General features: G+C 38.3%; 1 long non-coding RNA gene across 1 annotated transcript; it reads left to right on the top strand.

Annotated features, from left to right (window-relative positions):
* Positions 1–291: 291 nt before the first annotated feature.
* On the top strand, positions 292–19,888 carry LOC129059525 (uncharacterized). Its single transcript, XR_008525487.2, has 3 exons — positions 292–447; positions 1,285–1,420; positions 19,837–19,888. It is a non-coding gene; the product is annotated as an uncharacterized LOC129059525 (long non-coding RNA).
* Positions 19,889–21,079: the final 1,191 nt, after the last annotated feature.

Consider the following 21,079-nt stretch of genomic DNA (forward strand, 5'->3'; position numbering starts at 1 on the left):
AATTACCTACTTTAATAAATACTAATGCTGGTACAGGTTGGAAAGTAGGTAGTTTGGAACAATATAAGATTAAGCCACAAGAAAGACATGAGACTTAGTTCCAATTAAGGATTCTCTGCCTGTGAAAGGATACAACATATTGATGTCCACTAACCCAAGGTTATTGCTTCAGATCTCTTCCAGGTGCAGACCAAATGTAGATAGAAGCCATTCAACTAAAATTCTAGAAAACAGTGATTTGTTGCTTAGGAGACCAAAGTTCCAAACTCAAAGACCATGACCACACTAATATCCGCTGGTGTGGTTATTATGCAGTGAAAACTACAAATACTTATGGACCAAAAGCCTGCTAAAACTTGAAGAAAATAATAAATTAAAGAAATTCCGAGCTTGATCATAAATGGCTGTAACTTAAATCTTAAATCCCTTGGACACACTTTACAGGGGGTAAGCTACTATATCTGTGTAGTGTCAGAAAGTGCATCCTATCTCATGTCCATCTCATATAAAAATTGATGGATATGAGTAATCTCCCCAGGAGACAGGACACGGGGTAATAGAGGAAGATTGACAAGTGAATTTATTCCAAAGAGCAGAACTGGATGCTGCTATAATGTAACATAAGTAGTCACTGCACTGCCAGGTCAGAAAGTTCTCATTATTTCCAGCCAGCAGGCTATGGTTTATGCCATGTTCCAGTGAACCATGTGTGCTACTGCCCTTTCCACAATTTTCATTGTGCTTGTTATTTCTCCACTACTTTATATTAAATATGTTAAGGGAAGATAACAGTATCTTAGCCTTAATACAATTAGAAGCTACAACTATATAAGAGGAAGAGCAACTCAACCAAAAATCTGGAATTATAGCAGTAAAGACTTTGAACCATCTCATTTGGGGAAAACTGAATGTATTTCATGCTGGTGTGAGCATTGTAAGGGTGTGCATTTAGTTGGGAAGAAGCTAAGTTTGGATGTGAAGTCGTTAAAGGGGTAAAATATATTTCACATTTGCTTAAATCCTCAACACCTATCCCAAACTTTCCCTGTTATATAATAGCACTAGAGTTTGAATATTGACTTCCATTTGAAGAAGAGTTCCTGAATTGCCCTACTCAATAAGGATAATCTCTTCTCTCCAGCTGGTAATTAGTTCAAAAACTGAGGATCAAGCCAATGATTCATTCAAGGATAAGGGTGCACCCTAAATTATCTGTATTACAATGAAGTACTTATATTTAATGTTTGATGCAAAGGTGCTTTTTCTATCACTGGACATGAACAGGAAGTCAATGGGATGAAGCCAGAGCAGAAGATGACTGAGCAGAAATTAACAAAGTACATCAGTCCCAGCATGTCCTTGAGGAGTACCTGGAACAACTAATCTTGGAAGTCCGTGCTTCCTCTAGAGTACCAGTCATGTAAGATTTAAAATGTTATTATATTTATTTTTTTAAGAGACAGCATCTTGCTATGTTGCTCAGGCTGAACACAAATTTTTAAATGTTATTTTTTAAGTCAGGTTTTCTCTTACTTGCAGCCAAAACCACTCTGACTGATAGGCTATCTATATGCTAATGACACTCTGTATCAGTTGAAAATTGCAGTCAGTGGCAAGAAACAGAAATCTGAATAAGGGCTGCTTAAACACATTAGGGGTTTGGCTTTTCTCCAGAAAGATGACATTTGGAGGTACATAGTCCAGAGCTGACACACTGACTATATTCCAGGCTTCCTCTATCATTTTGTTCATCCTTCTTTAGCATGTGTTTTTTACATTATCACAAGTTAGATACATCAGTATTTTAATCAAGAAGAAAACAGCAAAAGATCAATGAGTCTCCTCCCCTGTTTTAGTTTTAGTTCTCAGAATTACCTCACAATTACTATATACATTTTGACAAAAGTGTGCCATGTGACCATCCAATGTGCAAGGGAAATGCAGATTTTATAGCTGAACCTATTTATACTACCGAAACAATCAGAATTGTATTCATAAGGTAGAAGGGAAGAATGATATTAGGTAGGCAAACTAGCCATCTCTGCCACATCCCCCAATTTATGTTTCCAGCTCAGATCTCCTCTTTGATCTCTTGACTTATATATCAAACTTATCTTATATATCAAACTTATATATCAAACAAGCACTCTCCATGCTTGTGGATTATAAACACCTCAAACTAAATATGAAAAAATAAAGCTACTGATCTCCACATGCAATCTGCCCCTCTGTGATAGTTAATTTTGTGTACCAACTTGACTGGGCCATGGTATACCCAGATATTTGGTCCAACATTATTCTGGATGTGTCTGGTGAGAGTGGTTTTGGATGAGAATAACTTTTGAATCTGTAGATTGAGTGAAGCAAGTTGCCCTCCATAATGTGAGTGGAGTTCACCAATCACTTGAAGATTTAAAAGAATAAAAGGGCTTATTAAGAGGGAATTCCTCCTGCCTAACTGCTGAACTGGGACATCAGTCATCTCCTGCCCTCAGATTAGAACATATACCATTGGCTCTCCTAGCTCTCCAGCTTAATAAGTGAATATTTTGAACTTCTCAGCTCTCTAGTCATGTGAATCAATTCCTTATTTTATATATCTAAACTGTTGCATGAAATATATATATAATTTTCCATTTCTCTGGAGAACCTATTTGTCCTGTTTTTCTAGAGAACCCTAATATACCTTCCTAAAGTCATTGCTATCTCAGTAAATACTACTACCACTTAGCCATTGCATGGCTCTACCATTTACCCAAGTGTACCTATAGAAACCTAGTAATAATTCATTCAACTGTTATTCACCCCTTTCTGTGCATCGAATTTATCACCACATTGAGTCAGTGCTTCCTTCCAGTGTATTTTAAATTCATTTCTCTCCAACTCCAATGCCATTACCTTGGTGAAGTCACCATTCTCCATTTAGACTCCGGAAATGTCTTCTAACAGATTCCACTGCTTCTTCTCTTAGTCCCTTACAGTGAAATTTCCAGGTAGCTTTTAGAGTAATCTCTTAAATCTGTTAATCAGATGACACTGTCCTGATCAACATTTTTCAATGGCTTACCATTGCATTTTATTTTACCATGAGCTACAGGGTTGCATAAAGTGGTTCCTCTGTCTCTCTCCAACCTTATTTCATTATCCTTCTTGCTTACTGCATTTCAGCCACACCAGTTTTTTTTCTTTTCTTCCAATATACCAAGCCCTTTGTAATATCTACCTCTAGCTTTTCCATGTGGCTAGATTATTCTTTTTAGATATTCTCTGACTGGCTTTGCCCATCTTCTCCAGTCAATCATTCATTATTTAATTATATGGCCCTTCATAGCAGTTACTCACAATCTATCATCCAAATTTGTGGTTATTTTTCATTTAACATTGTCTCACTCCCCAACTATAATATGCACTCCACCAGGACAAGAAACTAGTCTTTGAAGTTAGTTGATATGGCTAAGTCCTAGCACAATGCTAGCACTTAATCAAAGCCCAGAAAGTTTACTGAGTGAATTTATTCATTCATTCAACAAATATTTATTAAGGTCTTAGAAGGAACTGTTCCAGGCACTAGGGATGCAGCAGAGAATTAAAGGGCCAGAGTACTGCTTTTATGGAGTTTACCCTTTAAGAAGGAAGACAGAGATTAAACAAGTAAGTGGTCTGTCAGAAGGAGAAGCTTTTTAATGAAAAGAGCCCTCTGGACATTTATTCAGACTATTTTCTCTTTCTCTGGACTTAGACAAAGTCTGGGTGCTGAGAGAATACTAGAGGGTTTGGCACATGCCATCCCTACCAAATGAGCCCTTGGAGCTTGCAAATGCCGTCATGCATCCTGGGCAACTGAGTGAAGTGTCAGTTATCCTGACATCTATACAAGAGGCTAATATTGTCTATGGACCACTGGGGGCTAAATGCTTGTTGACTGAGATAATGATCAGATAGACAAACATACAACAGTCAAACTGTGAAGATTCACAATCTTGATTATGCCAAGGCCAAAAAAAGTCAACAAGATGGAATATGATGTACTGATCACAAATGCCAAAATGCTGAACCAAAAGGAAGCTGGAGTTGTATTGAGAAGAGAAAAATAGAATAAATGAGATACCAGATTAGATTACTGCCTGTCAGCCAAGCTTATGTAGGACTGGCTGCCAGTTGTGGAAACATGAAGGACAAATGCCATGCCATCCCAAACCGCCACCCGAGCTTCTTGCCAAGGCTGCCTGTGCATACACAGCTGGGCCTCCCTTGGCAAACTGGTTGATGTTCTCTCTCCATTTATTAACAATTGCTTCATTGTTGTTGATACTAAGTACCGAATAATTCTAACATTTTTTATAGCTGATGAAATTAATTGCCAAATTCAGACTCTGGGGGTTATTTTGCCAATAATTTCTTGCCCAGATTTGAGATGATATTCATTTTCAATGTGACTGTATGTTCACAAGCTCTGGTGATGTCTTTGAGTCATGCATTTCAGCCTCAGTGCTACATGCTTTGAGAGTCTACTTGGCACAATGAGCGGAAGCCAAATGTACATGGAGGGAAGTCTAAGCAAATATTTCAACTGAACAACAACAATAACAACAATGTTTTAAAAACTAATATTTACTGAAATAGGTACTTTTCTAAACATTTTATTATGCATTATTTTCCTCAGTCCAACAGAACTGTTAAATAGGTAAAATTAGTTTCTCTCTTTTACAAAAACAGGAAATAGGCAAAGAGGAAACATATCTGAAGTGTGTACCCATTGTTTTGGAGGAGGTAGAAAAGCATAGTGGCGGTAGGGAGGAAAGTACCAGGATAGCAAACAACAAATTAATTACTTAGGTTTTATTCAACACATTTTACCAGTATGGGGTTCAAATTGACCATAAATGAATAGTCCCTTTCTTTAAGAAATCATGGAAAATGTTTTGCTGTGCCTCATAACCAGCACTTCTTGCTACTCCATATAAACATTTATAAGGGTAGATTATTTCATCATCACTGAAATACTCATCAGAAGCTAGCCAGGAATACATTGACAAGCCAATCTACACAGAAACTGTGCATTGCCCCATCATACCTATGAGACTATGGGATGCTGGGAATGTATTCTACTCATTTTTCTATCCCCAATACTTTACATGGGCCTGACACATAAAAAGCAATTACTAAACGATTTTTGAGTGAACAAGTCCACAATTCTATTAGCTCCCACAAATAAAAGAGGATGTGCACCTATTAAGAGTACAAACCCTACAATTGGGGCAGAATGGCAAATAGATTTCATCTCATCAGCCAACACCAAGAGAAAGGTAGTGGCTGCCTATACTGATGGGTTGAGTAGGATTTTGACACTGCATCAGGTCTTTGTATAGAAAAGATCCTTCGACATGTTTGATTAATGTCTTTCAAGTGTTTAAGAACAAAGACATGGAAATATACATGTCATGTAACTGAAGCTGTTAAGATCTTTCCAGTTAACTAAAAGAAGTCAGAAAATATGATTTAATCAGTGATTTCTCCATAATATGAACAATTGAAATTGTCAGGTATGCAAGTATTATAATTCTTTTTTGACATTTGCTCTAAGGATTGAAACATGGAACAATGTTGTAAAAATTACAAACATGAATGCACTTAAATGCCTTCTCTCATTAAAATCAACCTAATTCAGCTGCATCAGAGAGTCCTAGATTAATGAGAACACACAGAAATTGGGACCATTATTTTTATATTCAAATTTTCTTAGCAAATCCTTAGGTATATGTAATTTCAGTTAATCTCACAAGTCCAAAGTCCACATCAAATGTTGTCTTGCAGCCTGCTTTAAGTCCCTGTCTTCTGCATCCAATAAGAGATAGAGAAAGCTTCATTGTAGCTACACAATTGTCTTTACTGAAATCAGGAAAAAGATGGCCTTGGATCTTTTTGTCATACTGGAATGAGGGCAAATATATTCACTAAAATTTATTTTGGCTTTATTTTTCTTTATAGAAAGTTTAAAGTATAATTTCATCTTGATAGTTTTGCACAAATATCACTCCGTAATTTTGATTCATTCTATTTTCTGCAGAAGTTTGTTCATAACCTACAATGTGCTAGGTTGGGGATACAAGTAGAACGTGTTCCTTATCCTTAAGCTTAGTCTACTACAAATTAATCAAATATAAAGTACATACACACACATTTTTAAAGCCTCTTTTCCTCTTTTCCCACATATTCTTAGATATAACACCAAAACCTATAAAAGAATGAATTGACTTTACCAAAATTAAAAACTTTGGCTCTTCAAAAGACACTGTTAAGAGAACAAAAAATAAGCCACAAACTGAGAAAAAAAATTGCAAAGCATGTATCTGAAAAAGGACTTGATTCTAGAATATATAAACAATACTCAAAACTCAATAAGTAAACAAACTGTCCATTTTTTAAATGGCAAAATATTTGAACAGACACTTTAGTAAAGGTAACAAATGGATAGCAAAAAAAGTATGTGAGAAGATGTTCAACATTATCAATAACTAAGAAAAAGCCAAATAAAAGCACTATGAGATACTGGTATAAATCTATTAGAATGTCTAAGATTAAAGATGGACCATGCCAAGTGTTGATGAGTATGTAGAGAAATTGAAACACTCATACACTGATAGGAAAGTAAAATGGTACAAACACTTTGGAAAATAATTTGGCAGTTTCTTAAAAAGTTAAACATTAAATATAACACCTAAAGTACAAGCAAAGAAAAAAATAGATAAATTAGATCTCATCAAAATGAAAAACCTTTGTGTTTCAAAGGCTATAATCAAGACAGTGAAAAGACCACCTATAGACTGGGAGGAAACTTTTGAAAACCACATATCTGATAAGGATCTAGTGTACAGAATATATTAAGAATTCTTCCAATTCAACAATAAAAAGACAAAGAGCCCAATTTAAAAATGGGCAAATAATTTGAATAGCTATTTCTTCAAAGAGATATACAAATGGCCAATAAGCACATGAAAAGATATTCAACATCATTAGTCATTAGGGAAATGCAAATCAAAACTGCAGTGTTGCTATTTCACATTGACAAGGATGGCTGTAATAAAGAGAGACAGATAATAACAAGTTCTGGGGAGAATGTGGAGAAACAGAAACCCCCACACACTACTGGTCATGATATAAAACAGTGCAGCTACTTTGTAAAACAGTCTGACAGCTCCTCAAGAGGTCAAACACATTAACAAAAAAGTTATCATATGTCTTAGTCCATTCTGTATTGCTATAATAGAATACCTGAGATTGGGTAATTTATAAAGAAAAAAGGTTAATTTACCTCATGATTCTGGTGGCTGGAAAATCCAGGATTGGGCAGCTGCATCTGGTGATGGCCTCAGGCTGCTTAAACTCATAGCAGAAAGTGGAAGGGGAGCTGCATGTGCAAAGAGCTCACATAGCTACAGAGGAAGCAAGAGAATAAAACCAAAGAAGACAGGCTCTTCCAACAGTCTGCTCTCTCTGATTGTTAATCCATTCCCATGAGAGTGAGAATTCACTCACTGCCAAGCCATTCATAAGAGACCCACCCTACAACTCAAACACCTCCCACTAGGCCTCACCTCCCAACACCACACAGCAGGGAGTACATTTCAACATGAGTTCTGGTGGGGACAAACAAATCATAAACCACAAACAAATCCAAACCACAGCACCATGTGACCCCACAATTCTACTCCTATCCGCACCTAAGAATTGAAAACATATTCACACAAAAACTTTTACATGAGTTTCCATAGCAGCATTACTCATAATAACTAAGAAGTGGAAACATAAATATCCATCAATTAAGGAATGAATAAACAAAATATGGTGTATCCTTATAATGGAGTATTATTCAGCCTTAAAAGGAATGAAATACTGACACATGCTGCAATATGAATAAACCATGAAAACACTATGCTAAGTGAAAAAAGTCAGACACAAAAGACTACATATTACACGATTCCATTTATTTGAACTGCCTCGAATAGGCAACTCCGTAGGGACACAAAGTAGATTAGTGGTTCCAGAGGCTGGAGGGAGGGAGAAATTTGGAAGTGACTGCTAACGGGTATAGAAGTTTTTTTGTGGAGGAGAGTTATAAAAATATTCTGGAATTAGTGATGATTGTTGTAAAACCTTGTGAATATAAAAAAACTGAATTATACAGTTTAAAAGGAAGAATCTTATGGCATATGAATTTATCTCAACTTAAAAAAATTAACCATATCCTATACTGGCCAACCATTCCACTACCAGATATTTACACAGAGACGAAAACATATGTCCATACAAAAACCTGTATACCAATGTTTATAGCAGCTATATCTGCAATTGTGAAAAAATAATCCAAATGTCCATCAACCAGATAAAGATTACATATGTGGTGTACACATACAATGGAATACTATTCAGTAATAAAACTTTATAAACAATTGATGTTATGAACCACATGGATAAATCTCAAAATAAATATGCTGCATGAAAGAAGCCAAACCAAAAAAAAAGCAACAAAAGTGCATACTAGGGGAGGAGCCAAGATGGCCCAATAGGAACAGCTCTGGTCTACAGCTCCCAGCGTGAGCGACGCAGAAGACGGGTGATTTCTGCATTTCCATCTGAGGTACTGGGTTCATCTCACTAGGGAGTGCCAGACAGTGGGCGCGGGCCAGTGGGTGCGCGCACCGTGTGCGAGCTGAAGAAGGGCGAGGCATTGCCTCACTCAGGAAGCCCAAGGGGTCAGGGAGTTCCCTTTCCTAGTCAAAGAAAGGGGTGACAGATGGCATCTGGAAAATTGGGTCACTCTCACCCCAATACTGCGCTTTTCTGATGGGCTTAAAAAATGGCCCACCAGGAGATTATATCCCGCACCTGGCTCAGAGGGTCCTACACCCACAGAGTCTCACTGATTGCTAGCACAGCAGTCTGAGATCAAACTGCAAGGCAGCATCAAGGCTGGGGGAGGGGCGCCCACCATTGCCCAGGCTTGCTTAGGTAAACAAAGCAGCCTGGAAGCTCGAACTGGGTGGAGCCCACCACAGCTCAAGGAGGCCTGCCTGCCTCTGTAGGCTCCACCTCTGGGGGCAGGGCACAGACAAACAAAAAGACAGCAGTAACCTCTGCAGACTTAAATGTCCCTGTCTGACAGCTTTGAAGAGAGCAGTGGTTCTCCCAGCACGCAGCTGGAGATCTGAGAACGGACAGACTGCCTCCCTAAGTGGGTCCCTGACCCCCAACCCCCGAGCAGCCTAACTGGGAGGCACCCCCCAGCAGGGGCAGACTGACACCTCACACAGCTGGCCGGGTACTCCAACAGACCTGCAGCTGAGGGTCCTGTCTGTTAGAAGGAAAACTAACAAACAGAAAGGACATCCACAACAAAAACCCATCTGTACATCACCATCATCAGAGACCAAAAGTAGATAAAACCACAAAGATGGGGAAAAAACAGAGCAGAAAAACTGGAAACTCTAAAAAGCAGAGCGCCTCTCCTCCTCCAAAGCAACGCAGTTCCTCACCAGCAATGGAACAAAGCTGGACGGAGAATGACTTTCACGAGCTGAGAGAAGAAGGCTTCAGATGATCAAATTACTCTAAGCTACAGGAGGATATTCAAACCAAAGGTAAAGAAGTTGAGAACTTTGAAAAAAATTTCGAAGAATGTATAACTAGAATAATCAATACAGAGAAGTGCTTAAAGGAACTGATGGAGCTGAAAACCAAGGCTCGAGAACTACGTGAAGAATGCAGAAGCCTCAGGAGCCGATGCAATCAACTGGAAGAAAGGGTATCAGCGATGGAAGATGAAATGAATGAAATGAAGTGAGAAGGGAAGTTTAGAGAAAAAGGAATAAAAAGAAATGAGCAAAGCCTCCAGGAAATATGGGACTATGTGAAAAGACCAAATCTACCTCTGATTGGTGTACCTGAAAGTGATGGGGAGAATGGAACCAAGTTGGAAAACACTCTGCAAGATATTATCCAGGAGAACTTCCCCAATCTAGCAAGGCAGGCCAACATACAGATTCAGGAAATACAGAGAATGCCACAAAGATACTCCTCGAGAAGAGCAACTCCAAGACACATAATTGTCAGATTCACCAAAGTTGAAATGAAGGAAAAAATGTTAAGGGCAGCCAGAGAGAAAGGTCGGGTTACCCTCAAAGGGAAGCCCATCAGACTAACAGCGGATCTCTCAGCAGAAACTCTACAAGCCAGAAGAGAGTGGAGGCCAATATTCAACATTCTTAAAGAAAAGAATTTTCAACCCAGAATTTCATATCCAGCCAAACTAAGCTTCATAAGGGAAGGAGAAATAAAGTACTTTACAGACAAGCAAATGCTGAGAGATTTTGTCGCCACCAGGCCTGCCCTAAAAGAGCTCCTGAAGGAAGCATTAAACATGGAAAAGCACAACCAGTACCAGCCACTTCAAAATCATCCCAAAATGTAAAGACCATTGAGATTAGGAAGAGACTGCATCAACTAACAAGCAAAATAACCAGCTAACATCATAATGACAGGATCAAATTCACACATAACAATATTAACTTTAAATGTAAATGGACTAAATGCTCCAATTAAAAGACACAGACTGGCAAATTGGATAAAGACTCAAGACCCATCAGTGTGCTGTATTCAGGAAACCCATCTCACGTGCAGAGACACACATAGGCTCAAAATAAAAGGATGGAGGAAGATCTACCAAGCAAATGGAAAGCAAAAAAAGGCAGGGGTTGCAATCCTAGTCTCTGATAAAACAGACTTTAAACCAACAAAGATCAAAAGAGACAAAGAAGGCCATTACATAATGGTAAAGGGATCAATTCAACAAGAAGAGCTAACTATCTTAATATATATACACCCAATACAGGAGCACCCAGATTCATAAAGCAAATCCTGAGTGACCTACAAAGAGACTTAGACTCCCACACATTAATAATGGGAGACTTTAACACCCCACTGTCAACATTAGACAGATCAACGAGACAGAAAGTCAACAAGGATACCCAGGAATTGAACTCAGCTCTGCACCAAGCGGACCTAATAGACATCTACAGAACTCTCCACCCCAAATCAACAGAATATACATTTTTTTCAGCACCACACCACACCTATTCCAAAATTGACCACATACTTGGAAGTAAAGCTCTCCTCAGTAAATGTAAAAGAAAAGAAATTATAACAAACTATCTCTCAGATCACAGTGCAATCAAACTAGAACTCAGGATTAAGAATCTCACTCAAAACCACTCAACTACATGAAAACTCAACAACCTGCTCCTGAATGACTACTGGGTACATAACGAAATGAAGGCAGAAATAAAGATGTTCTTTGAAACCAACGAGAACCAAGAAAAACATACCAGAATCTCTGGGATGCATTCAAAGCAGTATGTAGAGGGAAATTTATAGCACTAAATGAAATGCCCACAAGAGAAAGCAGGAAAGATCCAAAATTGACACCCTAACATCACAATTAAAAGAACTAGAAAAGCAAGAGCAAACACATTCAAAAGCTAGCGGAAGGCAAGAAATAACTAAAATCAGAGCAGAACTGAAGGAAATAGAGACACAAAAACCCTTCAAAAAATAAATGAATCCAGGAGCTGGTTTTTTGAAAAGATCAACAAAATTGACAGACCGCTAGCAAGACTAATAAAGAAGAAAAGAGAGAAGAATCAAATAGACGCAATAGAAAATGACAAACGGGATATCACCACCAATCCCACAGAAATACAAACTACCATCAGAGAATACTACAAACACCTCTATACAAATAAACTAGAAAATCTAGAAGAAATGGATAAATTCCTGGACACATACACTCTCCCAAGACTAAACCAGGAAGAAGCTGAATCTCTGAATAGACCAATAACAGGAGCTGAAATTGTGGCAATAATCAAAAGCTTACCAACCAAAAAGAGTCCAGGACCAGATGGATTCACAGCCAAATTCTACCAGAGGTACAAGGAGGAACTGGTACCATTCCTTCTGAAACTGTTCCAATCAATAGAAAAAGAGGGAATCCTCCCTAACTCATTTTATGAGGCCAGCATCATCCTGATACCAAAGCTGGGCAGAGACACAACCAAAAAAGAGAATTTTAGACCAATATCCTTGATGAACATTGATGCAAAAATCCTCAATAAAATACTGGCAAACCGAATCCAGCAGCACATCAAAAAGCTTATCCACCATGATCAAGTGGGCTTCATCCCTGGGATGCAAGGCTGGTTCAACATTCACAAATCAATAAATGTAATCCAGCATATGAACAGAACCAAAGACAAAAACCACATGATTGTCTCAATAGATGCAGAAAAGGCCTTTGACAAAATTCAACAACACTTCATGCTAAAAACTCTCAATAAATTAGGTATTGATGGGACGTATCTCAAAATAATAAGAGCTATCTATGACAAACCCACAGCCAATGTCATAGTGAATGGGCAAAAACTGGAAACATTCCCTTTGAAAACTGGCACAAGACAGGGATGCCCTCTCTCACCACTCCTATTCAACATAGTGTTGGAAGTTCTGGCCAGGGCAATTAGGCAGGAGAAGGAAATAATGGGTATTCAATTAGGAAAAGCGGAAGTCAAATTGTCCATGTTTGCAGATGGCATGATTGTATATCTAGAAAACCCCATTGTCTCAGCCCAAAATCTTCTTAAGCTGATAAGCAACTTCAGCAAAGTCTCAGGATACAAAATCAATGTGCAAAAATCACAAGCATTCTTATACACCAACAACAGACAAACAGAGAGCCAAATTATGAGTGAACTCCCATTGCTTCAAAAAGAGTAAAATACCTAGGAATCCAACTTACAAGGGACATGAAGGACCTCTTCAAGGAGAACTACAAACCACTGCTCAAGGAAATAAAAGAGAATAGAAACAAATGGAAGAACATTCCATGCTCATGGGTAGGAAGAATCAATATCATGAAAATGGCCATACTGCCCAAGGTAATTTACAGATTCAATGCCATCCCCATCAAGCTATCAATGACTTTCTTCACAGAATTGGAAAAAACTACTTTAAAATTCATATGGAACCAAAAAAGAGCCCGCATCACCAAGTCAATCCTAAGCCAAAAGAACAAAGCTGGAGGCATCACACTACCTGACTTCAAACTATACTACAAGGCTACAGTAAAGAAAACAACATGGTACTGGTACCAAAACAGAGATATAGATCAATGGAACAGAACAGAGCCCTCAGAAATAATGCCACATATCTACAACTATCTGATCTTTGACAAACCTGAGAAAAACAAGCAATGGGGAAAGGATTCCCTATTTAATAAATGGTGTTGGGAAAACTGGCTAGCCATATGTAGAAAGCTGAAAATGGATCCCTTCCTTACACCTTATACAAAAATCAATTCAAGATGGATTAAAGACTTCAACGTTAGACCTAAAACCATAAAAACCCTAGAAGAAAACCTAGGCATTACCATTCAGGACATAGGCATGGGCAAGGACTTCATGTCTAAAACACCAAAAGCAATGGCAACAAAAGCCAAAATTGACAAATGGGATCTAATTCAACTCAAGAGCTTCTGCACAGCAAAAGAAACTACCATCAGAGTGAACAGGCAACCTAAAAATGGGAGAAAATTTTCACAACCTACTCATCTGACAAAGGGCTAATATCCAGAATCTACAATGAACTCAAACAAATTTATAAGAAAAAAGCAAACAACCCCATCAACAAGTGGGCAAAGGACATGAACAGACACTTCTCAAAAGAAGACATTTATGCAGCCAAAAAACACATGAAAAAATGCTCACCATCACTGGCCATCAGAGAAATGCAAATCAAAACCACAATGAGATACCATCTCACACCAGTTAGAATGGCAATCATTAAAAAGTCAGGAAACAACAGGTGCTGGAGAGGATGTGGAGAAACAGGAACACTTTTACACTGTTGGTGGGTCTGTAAACTAGTTCAACCCTTGTGGAAGTCAGTGTGGCGATTCCTCAGGGATCTAGAACTAGAAATTCCATTTGACCCAGCCATCCCATTACTGGGTATATACCCAAAGGACTATAAATCATGCTGCTATAAAGACACATACACACATGTTTATTGCGGCATTATTCACAATAGCAAAGACTTGGAACCAAGCCAAATGTCCAACAATGATAGACTGGATTAAGAAAATGTGGCACATATACACCATGCAATACTATGCAGCCATAAAAAATGATGAGTTCATGTCCTTTGTAGGGACATGGATGAAATTGGAAATCATCATTCTTAGTAAACTATCGCAAGAACAAAAAACCAAACACCGCATATTCTCACTCATAGGTGGGAACTGAACAATGAGAACACATGGACACAGGAAGGGGAATATCACACTCTGGGTGCTGTTGTGGGGTGGGGGGAGGTGGGAGGAATAGCACTGGGAGATATACCTAATGGTAGATGATGAGTCAGTGGGTGTGGCGCACCAGCATGGCACATGTATACATATGTAACTAACCTGCACATTGCACACATGTACCCTAAAACCTAAAGTATAATAATAATAAATAAATAAATAAAATAAATAAATAAATTTTTTAAAAAGTGCATACTGCACAATTTCATTTATATACAATTCTAGGAAATGCCAACTAATGTATAGTGACAGAAAGCAGACCACGGTTGCCTGTGAATATAAGAAGGGTTGCAAAGTGCATGATGAAATTTCCAAAAATGATGAATCTGTTCATTATCTTGGTTGCAGTGGTGGTTTCACAAGTATAATTGATATAGCCAAGTAAAAAGTAGTCCCTAGAGAATCTCCCACCAGCCTGCACTCTGGGAGGATGGGGTGTAGCCTTGGGAAGTTCACATCGTTTGCAACAGGGAGGAGCCTGGCCTCTCCAGTTCCTGGGGGGTGACCTAGAATTCAGTCTGTGAGGTGGAGAGCCTGTTAGCAGGACTCCATCTCACTTTGTTGAGTTGTTTCTCCTTTTTCCTTTTCGCCCAATAAATTCTGTCCCCCCTCACACTTCAAAGTGTCTGTGAGCCTAATCTTTCCTGGTCCTGTGACAAGAACTCGTTCTTTTTCTACAACATATCATATATCGAAACATCAAATTGTGCACTTAAAATATGTGCACTGTACAGTTTGTCTACTATACTTCAATAAAGCTGTTTTTAAAACATAAGGAATCTGCCACAAAATGTTTTCTGTGCTATGCTATTCCACTTCCCTTTGGTTTTTGGAGGACTCGAAAGGCATGCTCCTGTTCTAATGTGGCTGGCACCTAGTGACTCACCAAGGGATACTGGCAGAAACACTGAAGGCACAGCAACTCCATACCAAACTTCACCCTGCAGAGGTGTAGAAGAGACTGATGGCACGAGCAACAGTACTGATGCTAACCTTATTTGTCCAGACATGCTTTGCTGGGACTGTCTGGTTAATCTGCTTTGTTCCCTGCTTCCTTTGGACTGTAGGGGTGTGGCTTCATTGATTCTCATCATCCTCTCGGTTCCCAGTTCATCCCAAACCTAGAAAATGTCATGAACCTCAATGACATGTAAGTTTCTTCACAAGATATGTGGAAAGTTAAAATTTCAGACTCATAAAATCATCATCTTCTAATGTCACTGCACTATATAGCTCCCTTGATTGCCACTGAATCTGTAAAAAGAAAAATCAAGAAATCTACATTGCATACCAATTTGTAGTATATTTCCAAAATGACACATGCTGTGTCACTCTGACACTGAATGAGCCACAGAGAGGGGCTTGCACAACTGTAAGTCTGCTGAGTCAGGGGCTTCTGAACAGGGGCTTTTGAAGTGTTCAGGGCCCTGCCTGTACACACTACAGGGATTAGGGGCATGCTTAGTTTGGAGACATTTTACAGTAACAAAATATTGCTTGTTTAAGGCCTGTTCATTACTGGTCTGCTTTTTATCCTAAGCAATGCAGCTTAACTAGCCTGAAAGTCAATGCTTGAAGCCTGGAGGAGAATGAGAGCTGCCCAAAAATGCTGAAATAAGGAAAGATTCTTCCTAAGGAGCTGATAAAAGAATGTAGCCCTCCTCCACTCCCCTCAACAAAGAAAAGCTCATGAAAAGGTTACTTTCCTTGTGATTAACAGTCTTCACAATTAAAATTTTTAAGTGGCTGATCGAAGGATAATATAGCAGATTTCATTCAGCCTCACATACCTCAAGGGAAACTCAGCTTTCCTTTATTACTTTTACTGCACGTGCACGTTTTCCCTTAGAAATAAAAATTAAACCTTTGTACAATTGCTTCGAATAGCACTTTCTCTTTATGCTAATAATGGTTTTCACGAAACAGCTGTACCAAATTAAAATGTTCCTTTTTTAAAATTTCATAGAGGTCAAGAAACTGATGTAAAATATGAATATGTATAAGGATAAATAAACATCCATTGCTAACCATTCATCTTCTAAGTACCACGGAGTGCTTCCCTCACCTCACCTTCCTATTTCTTGACCTTTTGGGTGATTACTGTTATCAGAAAAATTCACAAATATATAAGGGATAGAGATTATGAAAATCTCAAAAGGTAATTTATTCTTTCTCTTTTTTTACACTCTCACACTTCCTTAAAGTGATATGGATAATCAGAAATTAAGTTGTATTTGCTGAAATCTTCAACTTTTAATTTTTTGATGATCTTATTTTTATAGACTTTGAGACAAAAAAAAAAAAAGGACAGGACCAGGAGGACTGAAAGACTGTGTGGGAGACGTGGTCAGAGCCACAATAACAATGACCAATCTTTGTTAGATGCCTACTACTCCTCAGGCAGTAATCCCATTGAATACACCTCCTCAAACAGAGGTAATTGGTGTTTTTGTCCTCACCATTAAACAGATGCCAAAGCTGGGATTAAGCAAGGTCAAACTACCTGCTCACAGCCTTACTACTTATAAGTGACGGAATTATGAACCACAACCGGGTCTTTGCAAGAAAAGTACATGCTCTTTTATAAGTGAGAAAAAAATACAGAATATTACATTGAAGCATTCCTTGTCATTTTCACTTGTAATATAGGAAGTACACTTGATTTATCTTTGTGAGATCAACTTTTAAAAACCATACCTCTTTGAGGAATATTTTTGTCCTCCAATTGCCTCTAAGTTCTACCAATCATTAAAAACTTCAGCTGAATTAAATTTAAAGGAGTTTAATTGAGCAATGAATGATTTGCAAATCAGACAGCCCCCAGAGTCACAGCAGATTCGGAGAGACTCCAGAGCAGCCACGTGGTGGAAGACAATTTATAGAAGAAAAAAGGGAAATGATGTGCAGAAATCAGAAGTGAGGTATAGAAACAGCTGGATTGGTTACAGGTTTGTGTTTGCCTTATTTGAACAGTTAGAACACTCAGTAGTCTATGAGTGGTTGAAGTATAGCTGCTGGGATTGGCCAAGACTCAGCCATTGTTACAATGTATTACTCCTGAGTTAGGTTTTCAATTTTGTCTGCCAGTTAAGCTAGGTTACCGTTCATCCACAAGGACTCAAATACAGAAGTATAGAGTCCTTCTCAGGCCATATTCAGTTTGCTTTGACACAATCAGCTAGATTCTCCTTTCCCAGATTGTCAAAACTGCTGATGAGGAGCCTGCTTGTTGCTTTCCTCACCCTTCTGTCCAGTGTTTCCTTGGGGCTGTGAAAACAACACTTGGAATATTGAGATTTTGAACAAGAGTATATGCAGCTCTGAGAAGACCTCAGCAGGAGAGAAAAAAAAAAAGCTACAACACTCCACTTAATACATAAAACATCTTCTGTAAAGTTCTGGAACTCCCAACTCATCCTTTTGGGTGAACTTTCTTGTCCACCTACACACATTGAATTTTATATCCTCACTCCATAATATGTTCATTTATTACACATGCCCACTGTGCATTGTCCCGTGTGATGAAGATAGGATTCTAAGGTTTGGCACTTCTTCAAATAGGATTAGTTGGAGGATGTTTCAAAGGCAATGACTAACTTTCTGAAGTAAAACCCACTTATCTAAAAGAAAAAAAAAGCATACCTGCATACACGTGCACATACACTAACAAATCCCCAAATTTGGGGTCACATATCCTGATATTATGATGAAGAAAAAAAGCTAAAAAGATTAGAAATTTAAAAGCTAGCCCAGGCACAGTGGCTCATGCCTATAATCCCAGCACTTTGGGAGGCCGAGGTTGGCGGATCACCTGAGGTCAGGAGTTCGAGACCAGCCTGACCAACATGGTGAAACCCCATCTCTACTAAAAATACAAAAATTAGCTGGGTGTGGTGGTGCACACCTGTAATCCCAGCTACTTGGGATGCTGAGGCAGGAGAATCACTTGAACCCAGAAGGTAGGGTTTGCGGTGAGTCGAGAACGTACCACTACACCCTGGCTTGGGTGATAGAGCAAGACTTCATCTCAAAAAAAATAATAATAATAATAATACAACTAATATATAGTAACCATCATCCTGACACTCTGCCAGATACTTTACATATATTAATTCATTTAATCCTCACCAAATCCAATGAGATAGTTCCTATTACTTTTCCTATTTTATTGATTAGGAAACAGAAACATGGAGAGATGAAGTAGCTTGCACAAAACTGTGTATGTAGTAAGTATAGAAACCAAATGCAAACCTAAGGAGTCTAGCTCCAGAGTACAATGTTTTTTGTTGTTTCTATAATTTTCTTCCTTTTCTCACTCGTTAGAACCAATATATTCTAGATTTAGTGATTGCAGCCAATTTTTACAATAATTAACAAGTTTAATGAAGTGGCCTGCAATATCCTAAATTTTGTCTCCCTCCAATTTAACTTTCAATTATAGCACTACATACTGGAATGGAATATTGACAGAATTAAGGCTTCCTTCCCAAACTGTAAATGGTGTTAAAGGCAAAAAGATATAAAACTCTGTCTCCATTACATCTTTGTCCACTCAGATTTGATCCTAGCCTTTTAAAAACTTACACATCTACTGAACCCAGACATAAAAGGTGGTGATAAAAACTTCTGCTGTGAATTATTGGAAAACATTATTTCTGAGAAAGTGTTACTTTAGGGATTAAAAAAAGAGCTTGCACACTTCAGTCCGTCTGTGTTTCAGTCCACCTTAGAAACATGACACATAAGTTGAGCACTTACTTGCTCTAGACAAGCTGAATTCTTTCCAAGTAAGCATTGTGCGCAGGCCCTCAGTGGAGATCATCTTGATGTTCTGACCAAAAATCAGAAACTTTGTGCTCCAAAAAGGAAACTTTTTATCAAACTTGAGAACATACCAGGCAATGTGGTCTTCTGCTATATTTCCTTGACTCAGGATTTGCCCTGGGAAACTACGGCTTCAAAATGTCCCATTTGTAATATTTCGCTTGCCTATGATATTTGCTTCATTAAAAAGTTTCCAATCTGAAAAGACTCATTTCCAATGAGACTGTGTCTTGGTATTCTCACCATAATTAAATAAATATTTTGAGTACCCACTACGTGCAAAGTATTACATTAGACACTAGCGTAAGTAACAAGGATATAGCAATAAATCAAACACAACTTTTATGTTGAATTCCAAACTTACATAATACAGGATAAAGGCAAAGATTACATTAAATATTATATTAAAATTCCTTTTAGTTCGAACATCTTATTAATGTTTATAGATAAGGAACTAGTTTATCATCTAGAAAGGTGGAGAAAAAGTTGACATTAGAGTGTGCTAGATGCCTATCATGTTGCTAGTCACTGTACTGGAGTTATTTCACTGATTCCTAAACAACCACTGTGAACTAATTCTTGTTATTGCCATTTTACAGTTGGAAAGTTATGTGTGTTACCCTTGGTGCTGGAAGATTGCAACACTAAGGTAGGAGGTATAGGACTTTTAACATTTCACACATTTTGAAGATTCTTTGGAATTCCTAAGTGAGATTATATGCACCAATGCCTTAGCATGATACCTACCAAGACTCAACGCTCCACAAAGAGTTAGTGGTAGTGTCAATAGTGGTAGCAGATGCAGCAAAAGTAGATTAAGCCAGCATCTGAGCTCTCAATTGCACAAAAAGCCACCATCACAAATGTTCTGACCAAACACTCCAACCCCACCTCAACTTCCTTTTCTAAACAAATCCTAATGGCAGCATTTCCCTGCGCTTTTTAAATGTGAGATTGCTGGTGACATTCCATCCGAGCCCTCAGTAACCCCACTTAGCCACTGCCACGTGCCTTTTCCTCATTTGTCCCTTTGTTCATTTTCATGTCATTTGCATGAACAATTGTCATTTCTTCCTTCTCTTCACTTCATCTCCTCCCAATTCACCTGATAACTTTTGTCAGTGGCAACTGGGATATTTCTCCAGAGCTTCTACAATGACAAATTGAGAGTTTCACAAGCACCTGGGGCCCAGCAGAGGTTGGGAAGCCTGTTCTGGGACTCACCTCCAACTAAATGATTTTAAAATTCAGCTCCTGAACACAGCCGGATTGCTGTCAGCAATTTGAATAAGTTTTAACAACACTGGATCCACCTCAAGGTTATTTCTTCAATATCATACAGAAAATATTGTAAATGAAGGAAATATGATGCAAAGTAATAGAATGATCTAGTCTATTTTTATGAAGTCTCCCTGCTATCTTGACTGATGGAGAAAAAATTTTCATAACAGAATCTATTTCTCATACATCTGAAATATTCCCTACAAAAATAACCCCTCTTTCCTGGAATGCTAAACGTAAGACCTTATACTTATATAATAATTGACCTAAAGGAAATTCCTTCTTGCTTTGGCCTTCACATTCTATCCAAGGTCTGTATCCAACCAGATAGTATTATCTATTCAAATGTAACCTGGACCTCTAATGACCACTAACTTCTACTTCCGTGGAGAAGCGGGGGTTTAGATCTACAAAGTCAATATATAAAGCAGCATTCAGACCATTGTAGTCCTTGCAATTGCTCAATTCATTGAATGAGGTAATTTGTGTCAGATTCATATGGCTGAGATTTATTTACACAGACTAAACCACTGAGTGTCATTGGATGTTTAAGCCTTGTTC

This window comes from Pongo abelii, chromosome 4 (genome assembly GCF_028885655.2).
Source record: "Pongo abelii isolate AG06213 chromosome 4, NHGRI_mPonAbe1-v2.0_pri, whole genome shotgun sequence".
NCBI classification, from domain to species: Eukaryota; Metazoa; Chordata; class Mammalia; order Primates; family Hominidae; genus Pongo; species Pongo abelii.